Source organism: Oncorhynchus gorbuscha, linkage group LG07 (assembly GCF_021184085.1).
Source record: "Oncorhynchus gorbuscha isolate QuinsamMale2020 ecotype Even-year linkage group LG07, OgorEven_v1.0, whole genome shotgun sequence".
Lineage (NCBI taxonomy): Eukaryota > Metazoa > Chordata > Actinopteri > Salmoniformes > Salmonidae > Oncorhynchus > Oncorhynchus gorbuscha.
This window is the reverse complement of record NC_060179.1, coordinates 34,150,769-34,161,194: the sequence shown is the minus strand read 5'-3', so window position 1 is coordinate 34,161,194 and position 10,426 is coordinate 34,150,769. Positions and strand designations below refer to the sequence as shown.

At 46.5% G+C, this 10,426-nt stretch overlaps 1 long non-coding RNA gene across 1 annotated transcript; it reads right to left on the bottom strand.

Annotated features, from left to right (window-relative positions):
* Positions 1-349: 349 nt before the first annotated feature.
* Positions 350-3,023, bottom strand: LOC124039197. Its single transcript, XR_006839518.1, has 3 exons — positions 2,807-3,023; positions 1,059-1,095; positions 350-736 (listed from the first exon to the last, which is right to left on the bottom strand). It is a non-coding gene; the product is annotated as an uncharacterized LOC124039197 (long non-coding RNA).
* Between the last annotated feature and the right edge of the window lie 7,403 nt (positions 3,024-10,426).

Here is a 10,426-nt window from a genome sequence, read left to right as displayed (position 1 = left end):
GTTTATTGAAAGTTCATCATCCAGGTGTTATAAATACATAATACATGCTTTATAATAATTGTAATATTAGAAATACAAGTTAAATGTGTATTTCAATGCACATACAGTGGGGAGAACAAGTATTTGATAACCTGCAAAATCAGCAGTGTTTCCTACTTACAAAGCATGTAGAGGTCTGTAATTTTTATCATAGGTACACAGGAGGGCTTAAAAAAAACTAACAGGTCTGTGAGAGCCGTAATTCTTACTGGTTTGTAGGTGATCAAATACTTATGTCATGCAATAAAATGCAAATTAATTACTTAAAAATCTTACAATGTGATTTTCTGGATTTTTGTTTTAGATTCAGTCTCTCACAGTTGAAGTGTACCTATGATACAAATTACAGACCACTACATGCTTTGTAAGTAGGAAAACCTGCAAAATCGGCAGTGTATCAAATACTTGTTCTCCCAACTGTATGGTGTGCACTATAAAAAAAAAGAGGAACAACGATGAGGTGGGGAGAGAGATGTAGAAGACAGAAAGGGAAAGGTAAGAACAGAGGCAGACAGCATATGATTAATGAATTACAGTGCTACCCTAATATTCTCTCAGTTCATCACAATTACATAGGGTCTCTAGCGGTATCTCCTAACCAGCCTTGGGCTCCCAGTTGGCCCGTAGGTTATCTTATCTTAAGAGTGGGTGAGGAGGAGATGACGGGACTGGCTTCCTCTCTCACATCAAAACCTACCTGCAGGCGAGAGACAGATGGATAGAGAGAATGATTATGCATTGTTTTTTAACAATTCTAACTCAGTCGGTCAGTCAATCATTTCACCAACACAGCTAATATAACCTAGAGGATTTAGGGAGAAAGGGTAGAGGGATGAAGTGAAAGAGAGAGACTTTGTGTGTGTGTGTGTGTGTGTGTGTGTGTGTGTGTGTGTGTGTGTGTGTGTGTGTGTGTGTGTGTGTGTGTGTGTGTGTGTGTGTGTGTGTGTGTGTGTGTGTGTGTGTGTGTGTGTGTGTGTGTGTGTGTGTGTGTGTGTGTGTGTGTGTGTGTGTGGTCTCACCTGGTGTCCACACTAAGTGGTTACAGAGTACTTTATGCTGAAAAACAGACACGAGGTCAAACAATAGAAGATAATGTCATTACTAGACAAATACTACTTGAAGCTTGTAAAAAAAGCTAACCGTAACTCTGTCATGAAATATGATTATATATCGACTATGAAACAAATATGACATGGCCTGCTTATGAGTTGCCATGAAAATAAGTTAGATTAATGCACCTGAAAATGGCAAGAACAGGTGTTCGTAGCTCAATGGTTTGGTTAGCTTGAGAATAATAATTGCATGATTTATCATTCTACAGTATGTTTGTATGTACAGTGGGGCAAAAAAGTATTTAGTCAGTCACCAATTGTGCAAGTTCTCCCACTTAAAAAGATGAGGCCTGTAATTTTCTTCATAGGTATACTTCAACTATGACAGACAAAATGAGAGAAAAGAAATCCAGAAAATCACATTGTAGGATTTTTAATTAATTTATTTGCAAATTATGGTGGAAAATAAGTATTTGGTCAATAACAAAAGTTTATCTCAATACTTTGTTATATACCCTTTGTTGGCAATGTTTTCTGTAAGTCTTCACAAGGTTTTCACACACTGTTGCTGGTATTTTGGCCCATTCCTCCATGCAGATCTCCTCTAGAGCAGTGATGTTTTGGGGCTGTTGCTGGGCAACACAGACTTTCAACTCCCTCCAAAGATTTTCTATGGGGTTGAGATCTGGAGACTGGCTAGGCCACTCCAGGACCTTGAATTACTTCTTACGAAGCCACTCCTTCGTTGCCCGGGCAGTGTGTTTGGGATCATTGTCTATTTTGGTTTCATCTGACCATATGGCATTCTCCCAATCTTCTTCTGGATCATCCAAATGCTCTCTAGCAAACTTCAGACGGGCCTGGACATGTACTGGCTTAAGCAGGGGGACACGTCAGGCACTGCAGGATTTGAGTCCCTGGCGGCGTAGTGTGTTACTGATGGTAGGCTTTGTTACTTTGGTCCCAGCTCTCTGCAGGTCATTCACTAGGTCCCCCCGTGTGGTTCTGGGATTTTCTCACCGTTCTTTTGATCATTTTGACCCCACGGGGTGTGATCTTGCGTGGAGCCCCAGATCGAGGGAGATTATCAGTGGTCTTGTATGTCTTCCATTTCCTAATAATTGCTCCCACAGTTGATTTCTTCAAACCAAGCTGCCTACCTACTGCAGATTCAGTCTTCCCAGCCTGGTTCAGGTCTACAATTTTGTTTCTGGTGTCCTTTGACAGCTCTTTGGTCTTGGCCATAGTGGAGTTTGGAGTGTGACTGTTTGAGGTTGTGGACAGGTGTCTTTTATACTGATAACACGTTCAAACAGGTGCCATTAATACAGGTAACGAGTGGAGGACAGAGGAGCCTCTTAAAGAAGAAGTTACAGGTCTGTGAGAGCCAGAAATCTTGCTTGTTTGTAGGTGACCAAATACTTATTTTCCACCATAATTTGCAAATAAGTTCATTAAAAAATCCTATAATGTGATTTTCTGGATTTTTTTTCTAATTTTGTCTGTCATAGTTGAAGTGTACCTATGTTGAAAATTACAGGCCTCTCATCTTTTTAAGTGGGAGAACTTGCACAATTGGTGACCGACTAAATACTTTTTTGCCGCACTGTATATATGTATGTAATATAGTAGAATGTTATGAACCGACACTTAATCGTAGGAGATAACTACTAGCTATGTAAAAGTTGGACGGAAGAACGCCCAGTGCTGCTTACCTGAGATGCCATCTTCACACAATCCTTCTTCGTAGGTGTCCGCTATGACTTCCTTTGTGTTGGAAAAAAAAGTTGCTTTCAGAACAGATTTTTTGATTGAAAATAAAACATTTTGCTCTCGACAAAAAGATACTAATGTACCTCCATAGCATATTACAATTTGCCTGTGAATAACCACACCTTCATACAAACGTGCTACTGTATGCAGAATTCTTGACATACAACCGAAAGGTGCTCCCATATCCTGCCAGCAAGCCCACAAATGAGGAACAAGATGGGTGTCATGTTTTGTCATTTATTATCTTGTCTTGTCCCTGTGCTTCCCATTCTATTCGTTTCCCTCTGCTGGTCTTATTAGGTTCTTTCCCTCTTCCTATCCCTCTCTCTCCCCCTCCCTCTCTCACTCTCTCGCTCTCTCTTCTCTCTATCGTTCCGTTCCTGCTCCCAGCTGTTCCTATTCCCCTAATCAATCATTTAGTCTTCCCACACCTGTTCCCGATCCTTTCCCCTGATTAGAGTCCCTATTTCTTCCTTTGTGTTCCGTTCCTGTCCTGTCGGTTCCTTGTCTAGAATTCACCGTGCTGTGTTTGTGTATCGCCCTGTCGTGTCGTGTTTTCCTCAGATGCTGCGTGGTGAGCAGGTGTCTGAGTCTGTCTGGTTCATGTGCCTTCCCGAGGCAACCTGCTGTTCACCTGCTGTTCAAGATCGAGTCTCCAGTTTGTCCTCGTCATTTCGAGTGAAAGTTGTGTTTTTTGTTTGTATTAACTTTACTGGATTAAAGACTCTGTTTTCGCCAAGTCGCTTTTGGGTCCTCTTTCACCTGCATGACAGAAGGAACCGACCAAGGAATGGACCCAGCGACTTCAGACGCTCGTTACACTGCCGTCGAGATCCAAGGAGCCATGCTCGGCAGACACGAGCAGGAATTGTCTGCTGCTCGCCATGCCGTGGAGAACCTGGCTGCTCAGGTTTCCGACCTCTCTGGACAGTTCCAGAGTCTACGTCTCGTGCCACCTGTTACTTCCTGGCCTGCCGAGCCTCCAGAACCTAGGGTTAATAACCCACCTTGCTACTCCGGGCAGCCCACTGAGTGCCGCTCCTTTCTCACGCAGTGTGAGATTGTGTTCTCTCTCCAACCCAACACATACTCTAGAGAGAGAGCTCGGGTTGCTTACGTCATTTCACTCCTTACTGGCCGGGCTCGAGAATGGGGCACAGCTATCTGGGAGGCAAGGGCTGATTGCTCTAACAAGTTCCAGAACTTTAAAGAGGAGATGATTCGGGTTTTTGACCGTTCAGTTTTTGGTAGGGAGGCTTCTAGGGCCCTGGCTTCCCTATGCCAAGGTGAACGGTCCATAACGGATTATTCTATTGAGTTTCGCACTCTTGCTGCCTCTAGTGAGTGGAACGAGCCGGCGCTGCTCGCTCGTTTTCTGGAGGGACTCCACGCAGTGGTTAAGGATGAGATTCTCTCCCGGGAGGTTCCTTCAGATGTGGACTCTTTGATTGCTCTCGCCATCCGCATAGAACGACGGGTAGATCTTCGTCACCGGGCTCGTGGAAGAGAGCTCGCATCAACGGTGTTTCCCTGCTCCGCATCGCAACCATCTCCCTCCTCTGGCTCAGAGACTGAGCCCATGCAGCTGGGAGGGATTCGCATCTCGACTAAGGAGAGGGAACGGAGGATCACCAACCGCCTGTGCCTCTATTGCGGAGTTGCTGGACATTTTGTTAATTCATGTCCAGTAAAAGCCAGAGCTCATCTGTAAGCGGAGGGCTACAGGTGAGCGCAACTACTCAAGTCTCTCCATCAAAATCCTGTACTACTTTGTCGGTCCATCTACGCTGGACCGGTTCGGGTGCTACATGTAGTGCCTTGATAGACTCTGGGGCTGAGGGTTGTTTCATGGACGAAGCATGGGTTCGGAAACATGACATTCCTTTCAGAGAGTTAGAGAAGCCTACGCCCATGTTCGCCTTAGATGGTAGTCATCTTCCCAGTATCAGATTTGAGACACTACCTTTAACCCTCACAGTATCTGGTAACCACAGTGAGACTATTTCTTTTTGATTTTTCGTTCACCGTTTACACCTGTTGTTTTGGGTCATCCCTGGCTAGTATGTCATAATCCTTCTATTAATTGGTCTAGTAATTCTATCCTATCCTGGAACGTTTCTTGTCATGTGAAGTGTTTAATGTCTGCCATCCCTCCCGTTTCTTCTGTCCCTACTTCTCAGGAGGAACCTGGCGATTTGACAGGAGTGCCGGAGGAATATCATGATCTGCGCACGGTCTTCAGTCGGTCCCGAGCCAACTCCCTTCCTCCTCACCGGTCGTATGATTGTAGTATTGATCTCCTCCCGGGGACCACTCCTCCTCGGGGTAGACTATACTCTCTGTCGGCTCCCGAACGTAAGGCTCTCGAGGATTATTTGTCTGTGTCTCTTGACGCCGGTACCATAGTGCCTTCTTCCTCTCCGGCCGGGGCGGGGTTCTTTTTGTTAAGAAGAAGGACGGTACTCTGCGCCCCTGCGTGGATATCGAGGGCTGAATGACATAACGGTTAAGAATCGTTATCCGCTTCCCCTTATGTCATCAGCCTTCGAGATTCTGCAGGGAGCCAGGTGCTTTACTAAGTTGGACCTTCGTAACGCTTACCATCTCGTGCGCATCAGAGAGGGGGACGAGTGGAAAAACGGCGTTTAACACTCCGTTAGGGCATTTTGAGTACCGGGTTCTGCCGTTTGGTCTCGCCAATGCGCCAGCTGTTTTTCAGGCATTAGTTAATGATGTTCTGAGAGACATGCTGAACATCTTTGTTTTTGTCTATCTTGACGATATCCTGATTTTTTCTCCGTCACTCGAGATTCATGTTCAGCACGTTCGACGTGTTCTACAGCGCCTTTTAGAGAATTGTCTCTACGTAAAGTCTGAGAAGTGCTCTTTTCATGTCTCCTCCGTTACTTTTCTCGGTTCCGTTATTTCCGCTGAAGGCATTCAGATGGATTCCGCTAAGGTCCAAGCTGTCAGTGATTGGCCCGTTCCAAGGTCACGTGTCGAGTTGCAGCGCTTTTTAGGTTTCGCTAATTTCTATCGGCGTTTCATTCGTAATTTCGGTCAAGTTGCTGCCCCTCTCACAGCTCTTACTTCTGTCAAGACGTGTTTTAAGTGGTCCGGTTCCGCCCAGGGAGCTTTTGATCTTCTAAAAGAACGTTTTACGTCCGCTCCTATCCTCGTTACTCCTGACGTCACTAGACAATTCATTGTCGAGGTTGACGCTTCAGAGGTAGGCGTGGGAGCCATTCTATCCCAGCGCTTCCAGTCTGACGATAAGGTTCATCCTTGCGCTTATTTTTCTCATCGCCTGTCGCCATCTGAGCGCAACTATGATGTGGGTAACCGTGAACTGCTCGCCATCCGCTTAGCCCTAGGCGAATGGCGACAGTGGTTGGAGGGGGCGACCGTTCCTTTTGTCGTTTGGACAGACCATAAGAACCTTGAGTACATCCGTTCTGCCAAACGACTTAATGCCCGTCAAGCTCGTTGGGCGTTGTTTTTCGCTCGTTTCGAGTTTGTGATTTCTTACCGTCCGGGTAGCAAGAACACCAAGCCTGATGCCTTATCCCGTCTGTTTAGTTCTTCTGTGGCTTCTACTGATCCCGAGGGGATTCTTCCTTATGGGCGTGTTGTCGGGTTAACAGTCTGGGGAATTGAAAGACAGGTTAAGCAAGCACTCACGCACACTGCGTCGCCGCGCGCTTGTCCTAGTAACCTCCTTTTCGTTCCTGTTTCCACTCGTCTGGCTGTTCTTCAGTGGGCTCACTCTGCCAAGTTAGCTGGTCATCCCGGTGTTCGAGGCACTCTTGCGTCTATTCGCCAGCGCTTTTGGTGGCCGACTCAGGAGCGTGACACGCGCCGTTTCGTGGCTGCTTGTTCGGACTGCGCGCAGACTAAGTCGGGTAACTCTCCTCCTGCCGGTCGTCTCAGACCGCTCCCCATTCCTTCTCGACCATGGTCTCACATCGCCCTAGACTTCATTACCGGTCTGCCTTTGTCTGCGGGGAAGACTGTGATTCTTACGGTTGTCGATAGGTTCTCTAAGGCGGCACATTTCATTCCCCTCGCTAAACTTCCTTCCGCTAAGGAGACGGCACAAATCATTATCGAGAATGTATTCAGAATTCATGGCCTCCCGTTAGACGCCGTTTCAGACAGAGGCCCGCAATTCACGTCACAGTTTTGGAGGGAGTTCTGTCGTTTGATTGGTGCGTCCGTCAGTCTCTCTTCCGGGTTTCATCCCCAGTCTAACGGTCAAGCAGAGAGGGCCAATCAGACGATTGGTCGCATACTACGCAGCCTTTCTTTCAGAAACCCTGCGTCTTGGGCAGAACAGCTCCCCTGGGCAGAATACGCTCACAATTCGCTTCCTTCGTCTGCTACCGGGTTATCTCCGTTTCAGAGTAGTCTGGGTTACCAGCCTCCTCTGTTCTCATCCCAGCTTGCCGAGTCCAGCGTTCCCTCCGCTCAAGCGTTTGTCCAACGTTGTGAGCGCACCTGGAGGAGGGTGAGGTCTGCACTTTGCCGTTACAGGGCACAGACTGTGAGAGCCGCCAATAAACGCAGGATTAAGAGTCCAAGGTATTGTTGCGGCCAGAGAGTGTGGCTTTCCACTCGCAACCTTCCTCTTACGACAGCTTCTCGTAAGTTGACTCCGCGGTTCATTGGTCCGTTCCGTGTCTCCCAGGTCGTCAATCCTGTCGCTGTGCGACTGCTTCTTCCGCGACATCTTCGTCGCGTCCATCCTGTCTTCCATGTCTCCTGTGTCAAGCCCTTTCTTCGCACCCCGTTCGTCTTCCCTCCCCCCTCCCGTCCTTGTCGAGAGCGCACCTATTTACAAGGTACATAAGATCATGGACATGCGTTCTCGGGACGGGGTCACCAATACTTAGTGGATTGGGAGGGTTACGGTCCTGAGGAGAGGAGTTGGGTTCCGTCTCGGGACGTGCTGGACCGTTCACTCATTGATGATTTCCTCCGTTGCCGCCAGGATTCCTCCTCGAGTGCGCCAGGAGGCGCTCGGTGAGTGGGGGGTACTGTCATGTTTTGTCATTTATTATCTTGTCTTGTCCCTGTGCTTCCCATTCTATTCGTTTCCCTCTGCTGGTCTTATTAGGTTCTTTCCCTCTTCCTATCCCTCTCTCTCCCCTCCCTCTCTCACTCTCTCGCTCTCTCTTCTCTCTATCGTTCCGTTCCTGCTCCCAGCTGTTCCTATTCCCCTAATCAATCATTTAGTCTTCCCACACCTGTTCCCGATCCTTTCCCGTGATTAGAGTCCCTATTTCTTCCTTTGTGTTCCGTTCCTGTCCTGTCGGTTCCTTGTCTAGAATTCACCGTGCTGTGTTTGTGTATCGCCCTGTCGTGTCGTGTTTTCCTCAGATGCTGCGTGGTGAGCAGGTGTCTGAGTCTGTCTGGTTCATGTGCCTTCCCGAGGCAACCTGCTGTTCACCTGCTGTTCAAGATCGAGTCTCCAGTTTGTCCTCGTCATTTCGAGTGAAAGTTGTGTTTTTTGTTTGTATTAACTTTACTGGATTAAAGACTCTGTTTTCGCCAAGTCGCTTTTGGGTCCTCTTTCACCTGCATGACAATGGGAGTAACAATTTGTTGTAAGTTGGGGAGGGGGACTAATAGCTGAACAATAGACTATTCTTTAGTAAAGGCTGCAAAGTCTAATAGCAGATCTAGGTATGAACCGCCCCCCCCCCCCTCCTAACACAGACCAGATTTGCCCTAATGACCAAGGGGTAGCTTGCTACTCAATGTAATGACTTTCAAATAAGTTACCTTACACATTATATTAGCTGACAATTTGTTATCTACGCTGTCCATACGAACCACATAGCATATGTTAGCTAGCTACTTAATGTTAGTAGGTATGCATCAAACTTGCCAGTATATTGACTATAGGCTAACTACCCAATGTTTTTTGACTTGATTATTCCCGTCATTCTTAGCTTAGCTTAGCGGTATAGTCATTGTGCGTTCTCAATGGACATTCAGGTGCTTTCGTAAATTCGCTCTGGCTCTACACCGATTTCAGAGCACTCTCGTCCGTCCGAGTGTACCAGAGCACAGAATAATGAATTTGAGTGCTCAACACTCGTTGAATATGGCTAGTATCAGTAAACTTCAGCAAAAAAACATAATCTAATTGTTTCACACCTACTCATTTCAGGATTTATCTATATTTTTAATATTTTCTACATTGTAGAATAATAGTGAACACATCACAACTATGAAACAACACATATGGGATCAGTTAAGAACAAATTCTTATTTACAAGGACAGCCTAGTTCTTCCTCCCCGTTGGGGGATTGAACCTCGGTCTCCCGCGTGCTTGTAATATGGAGACTAATCAAATGCTTCTCAAAGATGCCCTCTGGTGGTCAAAATAGCAATAACTTTCATTAACAGAAAAAATGTCTGACATAACGTGCCACAGAATGCTGCAACAGCCCGCAAGGTGTGACGTAGTATGACGCAACTTTTAAAGGAAGAACCACTGTATATAGTGTATATCTAGGGATGCTTCTTCACTTGCTTCAATGACTGTTGCTTTGGCCAGAAGCTGATGTCATCAGACATTGTCTAGCTTTCCTCAGGTGTTTCGACCCTGAACTGTAACACCCTCCCATTGGCGGGTCGGAAGTGGTGGCCAGATCACTGCCCATCTCTTTTGAACTCTTCCGGCGTTGGATCTCCCCTCTGTTTGGCTGGTGTGCAGTTCGGGTCTCCTTTTCCACTGTGCCAGAGCATTCTCTCGCCAGATAAGTGAATTGCGAAGGAGTCCACGTTCCATTAAGCTGTCCCGCTAGTGGCTCTAGGACTTTGTTGAGGTCTTGGTCTAGTTGGTTCCATTCCTTGGTTTTTGCTCATCTATTTAATTATCTTATTGCTTGGGTTTCTGGGGTGGCATCAGATGGGTCCCTCTTGCGGCCTTGAGGTGACAAAAGGTGCTGTGAGATTTCCAGTGCTGTGGAGTGCTTCCTGACTGGAGTTCTTGTGTCTTAAGAGGTGTTACTACTTTGTGCTGCACGTGCATCTCCCCTCTTCAATACTTGGTCCTGGCTTGTTGTATTTTCCGCCCCTATCGGTTCTTGGTCTTTCCGCCACTTTACTTCTATTACCTGATTAAACCGGTCAATTGTTAATTATTTGTAATGTCATAATGCAACATATGGAATTCCGTTGCATTTTAATATGGCAGTTGTGCGAGAGCTCTGACGAAGGCCTTGGGGCCGATACGTAAAGCTTAATCTTATTTACTGTTACCATGCACCTACAACAAAGACAGCTCAGATGTGCGAGTGCCTTTTGAAATGTGATTCTCGTCGATTATAGAAAAATAATATCTCAACGTGTTTGTGTCTATATGACCGATTCGGTAGGACCAAACCTCAAATGCAAATAGTAAGTTGAAACCACTTGTTGTCAAAGAGGAAGTGATCTTTCTTCTTTGTTGTTGTGAGTAGCAGGAGCTTGGTGTGTGTGTGTGTGTGTGTGTGTGTGTGTGTGTGTGTGTGTGTGTGTGTGTGTGTGTGTGTGTGTGTGTGTGTGTGTG